Source organism: Myotis myotis, unplaced genomic scaffold (genome assembly GCF_014108235.1).
Source record: "Myotis myotis isolate mMyoMyo1 unplaced genomic scaffold, mMyoMyo1.p scaffold_m19_p_1, whole genome shotgun sequence".
In the NCBI taxonomy this organism is placed as follows: domain Eukaryota; kingdom Metazoa; phylum Chordata; class Mammalia; order Chiroptera; family Vespertilionidae; genus Myotis; species Myotis myotis.
Genome location: NW_023416313.1, coordinates 195,255,847 through 195,268,791, shown reverse-complemented (window position 1 = coordinate 195,268,791; position 12,945 = coordinate 195,255,847). Strand labels below are relative to the sequence as shown.

At 50.4% G+C, this 12,945-nt stretch overlaps 1 protein-coding gene and 1 long non-coding RNA gene across 14 annotated transcripts in view; one reads left to right on the top strand and one right to left on the bottom strand.

Moving 5' to 3' along the window:
* The window catches only part of SYNE2 (spectrin repeat containing nuclear envelope protein 2), a 301,595-nt gene extending 299,285 nt beyond the window's left edge, over positions 1-2,310 (bottom strand). For 11 of the 13 annotated variants that reach the window (XR_004967589.1, XM_036309545.1, XM_036309573.1 and 8 more), the window contains exon 1: positions 2,139-2,270. The gene's annotated coding sequence lies outside the window, so the exon portion shown is untranslated. Of the gene's footprint in view, positions 1-2,138 lie in introns of all 13 variants that reach the window. The other 2 variants (XM_036309562.1, XM_036309555.1) reach the window with 2 other exon arrangements.
* Positions 2,311-2,335: 25 nt separating this feature from the next.
* LOC118656387 lies at positions 2,336-8,995 on the top strand. Its single transcript, XR_004967597.1, has 3 exons — positions 2,336-2,517; positions 3,437-3,558; positions 7,441-8,995. It is a non-coding gene; the product is annotated as an uncharacterized LOC118656387 (long non-coding RNA).
* The last annotated feature ends 3,950 nt before the right edge of the window (positions 8,996-12,945 follow it).

Genomic DNA, 12,945 nt, shown 5'->3' with positions numbered 1-12,945 from the left:
AGCCCTCCTGTGCGTTAAACTCCAGCAGCTAGCACGTTGCAGACCCTCAGTAAATATTTACTAGATGAATGTAACATGTTTACTGGTACAAAATAAGCATTCCATAAATGGTATTATCATCTGGCACCCCAGAGTCCAGCACAGTGGAAGGCATATGGTAAAAGCTTGTTTGAGTAAATGAACAAGTAATTTTGTGAAGTTATTGAAAATCTGTATTTAAAACATATGAGTAATGACAAATGAATCAATTGCTTTCACCCTGTACCTTACTTATTAAGACACAACTGATTCCACTTCTGAGCTTTGCATTAAACTTTCACCTTATGCTACCAAGAATAATACCCTTGTGACTCAGTTCTCTAAACAGACTGCAATATCCAGCAAACACAGAGAATACTAACGCACTGAAATGCTTGTAAAATGTTTAACTGGGTAAACTTATTCACCTGACTTTTTAATAAAACAATCTTCATTGCGGGGCGGGGGGGGGGGGGGTTAATGGGGGGGATGAGGACACATTTGTAATACCTTAACTAATAATAAAAAATTTAAAAAAACAATCTTCATGTACAAGACCAAGCTGACTCAAAGTGTGGTTTGATTCTGACTCTTGTTGAATCCCAATAAGGATCCTTAATTCAAACATGTGCATAAAGAACTAAGAATTTCCTTTTTCTTTCCTTTCTTTTTTTAAACTTATTTGGCTTATCCAGGCTTCACTATGAAAAAAAACTTAATAAAGATCAGTTACACCTGTTCCCTTCACCCTAGGTGTGGGTGGGCGGGAATAAGGCCCTTGGGAGTCTCAGCAGAGTGTTCCAGAAAAAAACCTCAAGGAGTTATGCATTAAAGTTTAAAAACACATCGAATGTCCCATCTCATAATCGCGAACACTCTCCCTGGAGTTGACACGGCCTCAACGGCGGCGACCCCAGAGGTAACCAATTGTAATCCCCACCCCTCATCGTGGTCCAGCCTTTCCTGGACACATCTTCACACCACTTCACATCGGCAAGGGAGACCCCGGAGCTAAGGACAGTCTTAGAAAAAACATATGAAAGTTGCCTGAAATCACACAAACTTTTAAAAAGAAAAGACTGACGCCAAAGTTTTGAGCGGCCAGAAAGAACCTGCTCGGTTTGGCTGGGGCTTGCTGGCGCTTGTGCACAACCGTGCCTGCTGGCAGCGCGCTCCGACGCTCCCCGCCACTAGGGGAGGGGCAGACAACAACTTTCGGAAATAACAGGCGCGCACAAAGGCCAATGCTGCCCGGACTCCCCAACCTCCCAACCTCCCTCAAACGAGGGGACTCGTGCTGCGGTTGCGAGCAGCACTGATTCCCCGCAAGTTCCCCGCCGCCCGCTTTTTTTTCTTTTTTTTTTTTCCACCATTACGAAAATAACCTGAGGAGGAGAAGGTGCTACCGTCAGACCCTCAAGGCAATTTCAGACAACAAAGACCCCAAGCAATCAAAATGGAATTAGAATCCGAGCCACCCAGCCGTCCGAGCGCTCGGCTGCCGGGCCCGCCGCGGGTCCCGCGCCCTCTCCAGCCGGGTGCGCCCCGCCCGCCGGTCCGCGGGTCCCAGGGGCGAGCCTCGCGCCGCCCACGATTTGGCCAAATCTGCGCCGCGGCTCTGGGCTCCGGGCGCTCTCACGCGGCGTTCAAAATCTTTCCCGCCCAGGCGTGACGCGGGGGACGGGAACAATCAGCGGACCCGGGCGCCGGGGCCTGGGCCCGACCGGGGCGACCGGGAGGACCAGGGGCGAGCGCCCGGCGCAGCCCCCTTCCCCAACCCCGCGGACCGGCGGGCTGGGGCCGGGAGGTGACACAAAGAAGCCGGGGAGACCAACGCCACCCGCCGGCGCTCGCTCCGATCCCGGAGCGCCCCGCCCGCTGACAAGTTTGCGGCGCCCTCCACGCACCCCGCTCTCCCCACCCGGGCGAAGTTTCCCGTGGCCGGGCTCGGACCCGGGCATCCGGCCGGTTCCCGTCCCTCGCCGCCCCCGCCCCCGGCTCGGGGACCTTCCTTCCCTCGCCCCCGCCCCTTCCCCTCCCTCCGGCGGTTCCTCCCGCCCCACCGCAGCCCGCTCCCTCCCGGGCGCCACGGGATGCGGGGGCCCCGCGGCCGCGCTCACCCGCTGCTGCCCCGCGAGGGCGCGGGCTGGGGCCAGCCCAGGTTGGCGCCCTACCGGCCTGGCTCCCTCGATCGCCCCTTTTGCTCGGTCTCCTCCACGCTCTTTCGGTCCAGCCGGAGGCTCGGGGCACCGCGGGGCGCGCTCCGCTCCCGAGCGCTCGGAAAGCTGCAGACCACGCCCCGCGTCTTCCCCGCCCGCCCTGGGCCGCCGAGTCCCGCGCTCGCCGCTCGGCGGCCAGTGTGGAGCCCGCCCGCCAGCGCCGGGGGCGGAGCAGCCCGCCTCCCCCCGCACGCCCCGCGGCAGCCGGGGGCTGGCAACTTTCTTTCCATGTTTTGGAGCATCAGAGATGGTCTAAGTGGGAAGCTAACTCAGAATACAGGTTTGCGACCGGGGGAGGCTCGGGTGGGGTGGGGAGATTGGTGGAATGCCACAAACTCACCGCAATAAGCTTTTCTGGTTACCTTCAACGAGAAACTGTTCTAACATTCCTGGATTTCTGTGTCCTGGGTGGAGGGCGGAGGGGGTGGAGGTGGAGGGTGGAGGGGGCGGTAAGAGCAGATCTTCCAATTAGCTACCAGACCTTAATCAAGTCATTTACCTTTGTGGAGCCTTTGTAAAATGAGGAGTTTGGAGTGGTTCTCAACCTTCCTAACGCCGCGACCCTTTAATACAGTTCCTCATGTTGTGGTGACCCCTTACCATAAAATTATTTTCGTTGCTACTTCATAACTGTAATTTTGCTACTGTTGTGAATCGTAATGTAAATATCTGATATGCAGGATGTATTTAGGCGACCCCTGTGAAAGGGTCGTTTGACCCCAAAAGGGGTCGCGACCCACAGGTTGAGAACCGCTGGAGATGGTTTTAAAAATCTGGATCAGTCATTCTGATAGCGTGGTCCAGACTTCAGGGTCACCTGGAGGGAAGGGGTGGCGCTTGTTAACAATGTAGATCAGTGGTTCTCAACCTTGGCTGCACATTAGAATCACCTGGGAATCTTTTTAAAATCCTGATTTCTGGGCCTCATCCTCCAGAGGATGGTTATGGGGTGGGGCCACAACATTAGTAACAAAGAAACAGAATTTCCGGAGGATGAGGCCCAGAAATCAGGATTTTAAAAAAGATTCCCAGGTGATTCTAATGTGCAGCCACGGTTGAGAACCACTGATGTAGATTATTGGGTCACTGACTCCCACTGGACGCTGGGGAGTAAGAAGAGCCTCAATCTTAGGAAATGATATACAAATTCCAGATCTCAACTTCAGTGGAAACTGAATCCTTGGGAATGTGTCCTGCAGGTGCCAGTTTGATTTTCCAGCAAATCACTCACTGCCTTTGGACTCAGAATGGCAGCACTGACCCCCACTCACCTGTTGTGCTGTCACAGTATTACGAAGGCAGGCGAGGTCCTCAATGAAAGGTACTGTATCACCTCACTACTATTACATAACGAAGCAGTGACTTCGAAATATTTCTCACTTGAGTTTGTATCACAATCAGATTCTTACAAGTCCAAATTCAGGTATGTGGTATGGGTACAGAATCTTGCTTGAATTACCTAATTAAATTTGTTGCTTAGGACTCAAACTAAATGGTTAGGAGACAAGAGCTTTGATAATGAATTCAGTTAATATACATTAATGGGAAAAATACTTGAAAATTGTACCCACAATTTAGGATAATTATTTTAAAAACATGTACTTCTGTGGGTACCAGGATGATATAGGTAAATTATTTTAAATGCACATTTTATTGATCAATAGCTCAATTTCTATCAAAACAGCACACTCCCGGTCTACATGTCATCCTTTGTATTCTAAGATAATCGCTCTGATAATATCACTTCTCTTCTTGACCTACCTATATCTGCATTATTTATTATTAACTAGAGGCCTGGTACATGTAATTCATGCACTGGGAGGATAATCCCTCAGCCGGGCCTGCCCCCTCTCGCAGTCCGGGAGCCCTCGGGGGATGTCCGACTGCTGGCTTAGCCCTGCTCTCCATGGCTTAAGCCAGCAGTAGGACATCCTTAGCACTGCCTCAGAGACGGGAGAAGCTCCCACCACCACTGCATTCACCAGCTGTGAGCCCGCCTCAGGGCTTCTGGCTGAGAGGTGCTGCCCCTATGGGAGCACACTAACCACCAGGGGAAAGCTCCTGTGTTGAGCGTCTGCCCCCTGGTGGTCAGTGCCCATCATAGCAACCAGTTGCTCTGCCATTCGGTCAATTTGCATATTAGCCTTTTATTATATAGGACTAGAGGCCCGGTGCACAAAAATTTGTGCACTCGGGGGGGAGGAGGGATCCCTCAGCCCGGCCTGTGCCCTCTCACAGTCTGGGAGCCCTTGGGAGATAATGACCTGCTGGCTTAGGCCTGCTCCCATGTGGCAGAGGGCAGGCCCAATCTCTAGGTGCAGCCCCTGGTTGGGCTAAGAGCAGGGCTGATTGGGGAGTTGGGGCGCCGCCCCCTGTCATGCACAGAGCAGGGCGAATCCGGAGGTTGCGATGCCACCCTCAGTCACACTCTGTGTAGGGCCGATTGGGGGGTTGGGCACCGCCCCCTGTCACACTCAAGGCAGGGTTGATGGGGAGGTTGCGGCACCACCCCCTGTCACGCACAGAGCAGGGTCAATCAGGGGGTTGGGGTGCTGCCCCCTGTCACACACAGAGCAGGGCCAATCAGGGGCGTGGGGAGCTCCCCCCTGTCACGCACAGAGCAGGGCTGATCAGGGGGTTGGGGCGCCGCCCTCTATCACCCACAGAGCAGGGCCGATTGGGGGGTTGGGGTGCCGCCACTGTCACACTCAGGGCAGGGCCGATGGGGAGGTTATGGCTCTACCCCATCACACACAGAGCAGGGCCCGTGGGGGGGGTTGGGGAGCCACACCCTGTCACACAGCAGGGCCGATCAGGGGGTTGGGGCACCGCACCCTGTCACACACAGAGCCGCAGAGCGATCAGGGAGTTGGGGAGCTCCCCCTTATCAGGCACAGAGCAGGGCTGATCAGGGGGTTGGGGCACCTTCCCCTGTCACGAACAGAGCAGGGCGGATAGGGAGGTTGTGGCCCCACCCCCTGTCACACACAGAGCCGCAGGGCGATCAGGGGGTTTGGGCGCTGCCCCCATCACGCTGATCCCGGTGCCTGGAGGCCTCGCAGCTCCGCTGATCCCGGTGCTGGGAGGCATATTACCCTTTTACTATATAGGATATTGGCCTGGTGCATGGGTGGAGGCCAGCTGGTTTGCCCTGAAGGGTGTCCTGGATCAGGGTGGGGGTCCCCACTGGGGTGCCTGGCCAGCCTGGGTGAGAGGATGATGGCTGTTTGCAGCTGGTCACACACCCTTCAGGGTGGGGGTCCCCACTGGGGTGCCTGGCCAGCCTGGGTGAGGGGATGATGGCTGTTTGCAGCTGGTCACACACCCTTCAGGGTGGGGGTTCCCACTGGGGTGCCTGGCCAGTCTAGGTGAGGGGCTGAGGGCTATTTTCAGGCTGGTGGGTGACTGAAGCTCCCAACCGCTCCTTTTTTTCTTTTTTTTTCTTTTTTATTCTGGGCCAGCTTTAGCTCTGGCTCCAGCTCTGAGGCCTCTGCTGCTGAAAGCAGGTATCTGGTTTGTTTAGGTTCTATAATCGAGACACTGTATCAACTCCAGCTCTGAGATCCCGGCCAGCTGAAAGCTGGTTTCTGGGGTTTTGTTTAGCTTCTATATTTGTTACAATGTTTCTTAAACTGCAAACTCAGAGGCCGGCAAGGCAGGCGGGGAACGTTGGAGTCCTCCGTCACTGAAGCAAGCGAGCCTCATGTTAGCTTCCAGCTGCCTGGCTGCCGGCCGCCATCTTGGCTGGCAGTTAATTTGCATATTGCCCTGATTAGCCAATGGGAAGGGTAGCGGTCGTACACTAATTACCATGTTTCTCTTTTATTAGCTAGGACTAGAGGCCCAGTGCATGAAATTCATGCACGGAGGGGGTGTTCCTCAGCCTGGACTGCACCCTCGCCAATCCAGGATTCCTCTTGCAATCTGGCACCACTGGCTCCTAACTGCTCACTTACCTGCCTGATCGCCCTAACCCCTCTGCCTGCCTGCCTGCTGCCCCTAACTGCTCCCCTGCCTTCCTGATCACCCCTAACCACTCTGCCTGATTGCCCCTAACCACTCTGCCTGCCTACCTGATCACCCCTAACTGCCTGCTGGAGGGCAGAGCCAGTCCTACACGGGGCCATCTGCCTACCTATCACCCCTAACCACTGGCCTGCCTACCTGATCAACCCTAGCCACTCTGCCTGCCTGCCTGATTATCCCTAATCTTTTGCTTGGGGGTGGGGCCAGCCCGGCAAGGGGCTATCTGCTTACCTGATCACTCCTAACTGCTGATCTGCCTACCTGATCACCCCTAACCACTCTGCCTGCCTGATCACTCCTAACCCACCTCTGCCTCAGCCCTGCCACCGTGGCTTTGTCCAGAAGGACGTCCGGAAGGATGTCCGGAAGACGTCCAGTCTAATTAGCAATTACCCTTTTATTAGTATAGATGGCCTGGGTCACCACAAAGATATAAAGCAAGAAGACCCTTCTGGTCCTGGGATGTCTTTTCATAGAAAAGACCACTTTGCCTGATGTAATACATGCAAATGAAAGACCCAGTTTTGAGGTGAAATTGGGCTCCAGTTGGAGCTGTCTACAAAGCATTGTCTGCTATTTTCCTTCTCTGTTCTGTTCATTCTGTTCATTTCCATTTTACATCAGTTGCTTTCTTTACAATAAGAATTGCAAAATCATCATGGCAACACTCTCTGGAGAAAACGTTAATAATCTCTTAATTATTGGTCCCTTCTAGGTATCTATATTACAAATCCTCAAAGTGAAAGGACTATTGCTCCATTTTGTATCTAGTGCACTTAAGAGAATCCAGAATGAACTGTCTCAAAATGTTTTCAGATGTCCCCATGCGGGGTCTCCTAGGCATACTAGTTTGAATATTAAATTAACACCTGCTTTTAAATCAGTAAATTAGACTAATGGCTATAGCTCTGAAACAGATCCTCCACACTTTGAAATGAAAATAAAATGTAATGCTAAGCCAAACAAAGACACACCTGGTTCTTTTGAAACACAGCACTGAGCATGTGAATGGATGGCTCATGCGCTTACACATCTGACTGGCAGAGTAAAGGTTGCCATGAACGCAGCCGTGCCCACATTCTCCCATGCACCAAAACACAGACAAAGTACAATAATACAGTATGATGTCATGCTCTGCCTCTTTGCTATTATTTACATCAGGCCTCTGTATTTACAGCAAAAGATCGGCAGCCTACCTGAGAGACTTTGCCAGATCCAATTGGGGTAAACACAAATTTTGCAAACTGATAAAACTGAAAGCACATCTGGGACTTGGTACACAAGCGTGCTGTGGCCTATGTGACAACTACTGAAGCATGAGTACATACTGCCAAGTTGTACCGGGCAGGACAAAAAATGTGATCCGAGGCATTCGAGCGCGTTGGACACCCTCATGCCATGAAAGGAACTAAATCCATCACGCTTCAAGTCAGGCAGCCACTCCTCTGTCACAGCACAGGGTTTCTCTGAACTGGAGTTGTTTGTTGCATTCCTGCATCTGCACTAGAAAGTGAGTTCCTAGGCTTTGTCTCTGGAGAGCCTATAGAAGAAAGGCAGTGGATTTTATCCTGGGAGCAAATTCTACTCTTGTGCTTGGATGCCATGTTGAGAAGGATTGTGGGGTCGCATCAAGGTTTGGCAAGAAAGAATACAAGATGATTAATAATTGAGTCTCCTTGTACACATATATGCATAACCCATGGACACTGACAATAGGATGCTGAAGGCCTGGGGGAGAGGGGCAGGCCGCAGCGGGTTAATGAGGGGAAAAAAGAGGCATGTGTAATACTTTTAATAATAAAGAATTATTTTAATACATAAATAAATATACTGAAACCAATTGGAAGAGTTTTCAACTGTCAAAATCTAGGACAATTTGAACATCAATTAATTATAGTAACAGATTTAAGTGAGCCATTTAATTAAAGAGAAAATTATGAATTCATACTGATATCAAGCTATTATTCTATCAATAAAATTTGATGATGAATAAAAATAATAATAATTGAGTCTCTGCCATGGGCACATGGTGGGGGGTATTAATATTACTATCATGTACTTATCAACCCTATTGATAATAGGAGACAATAATATTAAATGATTGGCTGGATGAATAAGTGAAGGTAAGAACAACACAAAGTATCTTTACCCACAGAGGCAGATATAATGTTAATTTGAAAAAGGGTGAGACCAACCTTACTACTTGCCTCTATTTCATTAACAATGTTATTGTTAAGACAAAAGGAGATTGGCTTAAAGCTAAACACTCCTTGTTAGGATGCTAACTCTAAGTACCTCAAGGAACAAACATTTGCTACAATATTGTTTTTACCACATTAGGAGCACTTGTATAAGCCAGAGATGAAAATAGCTGGCCAGGAAAACAGCAGCTCTGTTCCTTTGTCCAAGAGTCCAGTCACACCCTATAAAGGCCTGAGCTCCTTATCTCATTCTGGTCTTGTTTCCTGCCAAACCTGAAAACTAACACAAATAAATGGCTAATTGCTCCCTTGACCAATGTGATCTTTCTGACCATTGTCCTGATTCAAGTAGAAAGTTGTGTCTAACAACATGCAATTTGTGCACTGCCAATATATGCAGTAGATTGTCTCCTAAAATACTGAACCAACAGAACAAGTTTCTGCCAATTGAATCAGAGTCCCACATTCTAGAGTTTGAAGAAAAGTTAAGACAAAAGTCATGATTCAATGTCAAGTGGTAAGCATGGAGCCTGGTGGACAATAAGGACTCAACAAATGATAGTCATTATTGCAATTATTTTCAAAAGCACTTTTTCTAAAATGGTGAATTAAAGTATTGGAGTCTTAAAAATTCTGTAGCTCACCTCATTTACACAGGAGAAGATTGAAATCTTAGGGCAAAGCATACCAGTATACCCAATGGGATAAAACTAGTGGTGGTGGGGAGAGAGAGAAAGAGAGAGAGAGAGACTAGGTCTTCATTCCTCTCTAAAGGGACGGATCTTTAAAAAAAAAGAGAGAGGAGAGAAAAAAAATATATATATATATATATACACACACACATACAACATACTAGAGGCCCAGTGCATGAAATTTATGCACTGGGGGTGGGAGGGTGTTCCCTCAGCCCAACCTGCACCCTCTCCAATCTGGAACCCCTCGGGGGATGTCCCTGTGGGATCGGGCCTAAACCAGCAGTCGGACATCCCTCTCACAATCCAGGACTACTGGTCCTAACCGCTCGCCTGCCTGCCTGCTTGATTACCCCTAACCGCTTCTGCCTGCCAGACTGATCACCTCTTAACTGCTTTCCTGCTAGCCTGATTGATGCCTAACTGCTCCCGTGCCAGCCCAATCGCCCCCAACTGCCTTCCCTTGCCAGCCTGGTTGCCCCCAACTGCCCTCCCCTGCCAGCCTGATCGCCCCCAACTGCCCTCCCCTGCTGATCTGATGGCCCTGGTCACCCCGGTGGAAGCTGTGCGGAGCAGCAGCCAGGACCCACCCCCCGGCGGGGCTGAGGGAACTCTGGCAGCAGGTGCGCGGAGCGGCCACTGGGCCTCCCGCCCCCTCTCGGGGCCGTGGGAACTGCAACAGTAGGCGCATGGAGCAGGCGGCCCTGCCCCCCTGTGTGCGCCACTACCTTGTGATGGCGTTATGGCGTGAGGGTTAATTTGCATATTGCCTCTTTATTATATAGGATACACACACACACACTAGAAGCACAGCACGCAAAATCGTGTGAGACCCAGACCTACCGTGTGCGAGCAGCTCACCGCCGCGAGCCACTGCGCCATGCGAGCCGTGAGCCCCTCTGCGCCACGTGAACCCCGCACAAGCCCCTCCGCGCCACACGAGCCATGAGCCCTGTCATGCTGCGCAAGCAGCTCACAGGCCAGGGGAAGGAACCGAGAGGTGCTCCATGCACCTCCTGGTGACCGGTCATTTGGTCGTTACAGCATTACGGCGTTACAGCCACTGGCCTTTTAATGTATATATATATTTCAGAGAGGAAGGGAGAGGGAAAGAGAGATAGAAACATCAATGATGAGAGAGAATCATTGATTGACTGCCTCCTGCACGCCCCCTACTGGGGATTGAGCCCACAACCCGGGCATGTGCCTTTGACCAGAATTGAACCCGGACATTCAATCCACAGGCTGACACTCTATCCACTGAGCCAAACTGGTTAGGGCTATAGGGGCAGATCTTAAGGGAGGATCTTAGGGGAGGTCCCAGGGGAGGATCTCAATAGAATATTCATCAGCTTTGCCAGGTGTGTCCTTTCAGGGTCATGGTCTCCACTGATTGCCTGGGCCAGGGCAGGGGTCATTAGTCATCAAGGCTGGTCCCGCTGTCACCCTGCCTGGTCTTACTGCTCTTTTGGGCCTGAAGCTGAAATACAACTGAGGCCTAGATGTTATCTCTGCTTTGACCAAAACTTTCTCTGTGATCAACAGACCCAAGACTCTGCTTCCAAGATCGTTTGATCAGAACCTCATTGTGCTGAGTGCTTAATGCTTAAGGGAGTAGTGGTGCTGGAATGATTTCTTAAAGAAGAAAGACACGAAAAGCATTCACCATAAAGTGGGGGGGTGGGGGGAACACATTTAAATTAAGAACTTCAGTTCATCAAAAGACACCATCAGCCCTGGCCAGTGTGGGTCAGTTGGTTGAGCTTCCTCCTGTGCACTGGAAAGTTTCTGGTTTGATTCCCCCAAGGGCACATGCCCGGGTTGCATGCTTGATCCCCAATCAGGGTGTGTGCATGTTCAGGAGGCAACCAATCAATGTTTCTCTCTCTCCCTCTCCCTTCCTCTCTCTCTAAAAATTAATTAGAAATCTTTTTAAAAATATATTTTCAAAAGGCACCATTAAAAGAGTGAAAAGAATGCAAGTCAAAATAACAATCAGTACCATCTCACACCTGTCAGATTGGCTATCATCAACAAATCAACACACAACAAGTGCTGGTGAGGATGCAGAGAAAAAGGAAGCCTTTTGCACTGTTGGAGGGAATGCAGACTGGTGCAGCCACTGTGGAGAACAGTATGGAGTTTCCTCAAAAAACTAAAAATGGAACTCCCATTTGACCCAGTAATCCCACTTCTAGGAATATATCCTAAGAAACTAGAAACACCAATCAGAAAGGATATATGCACCCCTATGTTCATAGCAGCACAATTCAGCATAGCTAAGATTTGGAAACAGCCTAAGTGCCCATCAGCAGATGAGTGGATTAAAAACGGTGGTACATCTACACAATGGAATACTACGCTTCGGTAAAAAAGAAGGAATTCTTACCAATTGCAACAGCATGGATAGAAATGGAGAGCATTATGATAAGCGAAATAAGCCAGTCAGAGAAAGAGAAATATCACATGATCTCACTCATTTGTGGAAGATAATGAAAAACATAAACTGATGAACAAAAACAGATCCAGAGACAGAGAAGCATCGATCAGACCATCAAACCTCAGAGGGAAGGTAGAGGAGGGTGGGGGTAAGAGGGAGAGATCAACCAAACGACTTGTATGCATACATATAAGACTAACCAATGGACACAGACAACAGGGAGGTGTGGGCATGAGTGGGGGGTGGGAGGGGCAATGGGGGGATAAGAACACATATGTAATACCTTAATCAATAAAGAAAAAGAAAAAAAAGAGCGAAAAGACAAGTCACAGAAAGAAGATATTTTCAACACATGTAATCTAGAACCCAGAATATGTGGAACTTCTACAGTATCAGTGAGAAAAGATAGAAAAATGAGGAGAAACCAAGATGGCGGCATAGGTAAACAATAGAGATTGCTGCCTCACACAACCACTTCAAAAATACAACTAAAAGACGGAACGGACATCATCCAGAACCACAGGAAGGCTGGCTGAGTGGAACTTCTTCAACCAGAAGGAAAGAGAAAAGCATACCGAGAATCAGGGGAGCTGTGGTGCAGAAGTAAAATACAGAAGTACAGAGGTGCATGCGGAGAGGGCTGGCGGCTGAGGACACAGTTGTCTTTTTCAATCGGGAGGGAGTCTCAAGCTCTGAGCTCCAGTTCCGGGCGAGTCTCTGGGGACCCAGACTCATATGGGAGAAACTGGACTATCTGGCATCGGTCGGAACTCGAGGGCAGCTTTCTCTCAGAGGTGCTTGCAGTGATTGCCGGGACACTGAGCAGCAGGGCCTCTGAGGGCAGGACTGAGAGCAGCCATAACTGCTCTGCCCTGTTGATCCCCTGGGACCCCGCCCCACCCAAGACTTGCACAGAGGCTTTTGCATATGAAAGGCCTGGCCCTTTGCAATCTGATAATTATCTAACAAACTGAAGCTGCCCAAGGCCCCAGGGCAACTTGCATTGGGTCAAAGCTGGCTCCTGCTGGATAGCCTCAGGCAGAGGCTAAATTAGCACCTCCTTAGAGATCCAGGAGCCAGTGTGCCCGGTGGTCAGAGTGGGGCCATCCAGATTGCAGCTCCTCGGATCCATAAAGGACACACTCAGGGGGCAGACTCAGTGAGCACCAAAGCCCCATGGAAGCAAGTCTTGCCCCAGAGGGGTGTCTCCAGCACAGAAGTTCTCCCACTGCAGACACAGCTGATCCTCACAGCCAATTGGTCTGGAGGTCAATCCCTCCCATTGTTACCTACAACAATCAAGGCTTAACTACAACAAGACTGTGCACAAAGCCCACAAGGGGGTGCAC